Genomic DNA, 689 nt, shown 5'->3' with positions numbered 1-689 from the left:
TCTAGTCTTTCACTGCTAAATTATGGACAACTAGCGCAGATAGCCCTCGTGTAGCTTTGCGCGAAATTCAAACCAAACCAAGTATGCTTATCTCAAATCGTTATCTAAGCTTATACTGTTGTTTGACTAAAACAAGAAACAATGTGCAGGACACAAGAACGAAAGGTAACTACTGTATTTAATCGAGAATGATTAATGCATATATATTATATAATACTCTATTTTTGCTGGAATTAATAGTTATTAAATTAATATAACGAATTTACTGATATTTAATAAAATGAATATTTATAAGTGAAAAGTTATTCAAAGCTTACTCATAGAACAAAGAAATTCGTGCTTTTTATAAAATGTATACATAAACAAGAAAGGGAAATGTAATCCATTATGATTCTACGAAATATTAAATTCAGTGTAAATAAATGTGTTCATAAAGTTTTACTAAGCCCTTATGTTTTCCAATCTCTTACGAGTTACATCACTACATTATTTAATCAAAAAGATTCGTGTTAGGTTTGTTCAACTGTAAAAAAAAGAGAAAATAATCATGAAATGGTCATACAGTGATTGAAAATCTCGTGTCCAGTCAAAGTTAAAAACAAAACACCCGAGTGACTAAAAGGTAAAAAATAAACTTGATATAAGATTCTGAATTTATAGTTAAAAAACATAAATCGTATAAACATCCA

The sequence above is a fragment of the Limulus polyphemus genome, unplaced genomic scaffold (genome assembly GCF_000517525.1).
Source record: "Limulus polyphemus unplaced genomic scaffold, Limulus_polyphemus-2.1.2 Scaffold511, whole genome shotgun sequence".
Classification (NCBI taxonomy): domain Eukaryota; kingdom Metazoa; phylum Arthropoda; class Merostomata; order Xiphosura; family Limulidae; genus Limulus; species Limulus polyphemus.
Note: the sequence above shows the minus strand (reverse complement) of the source record.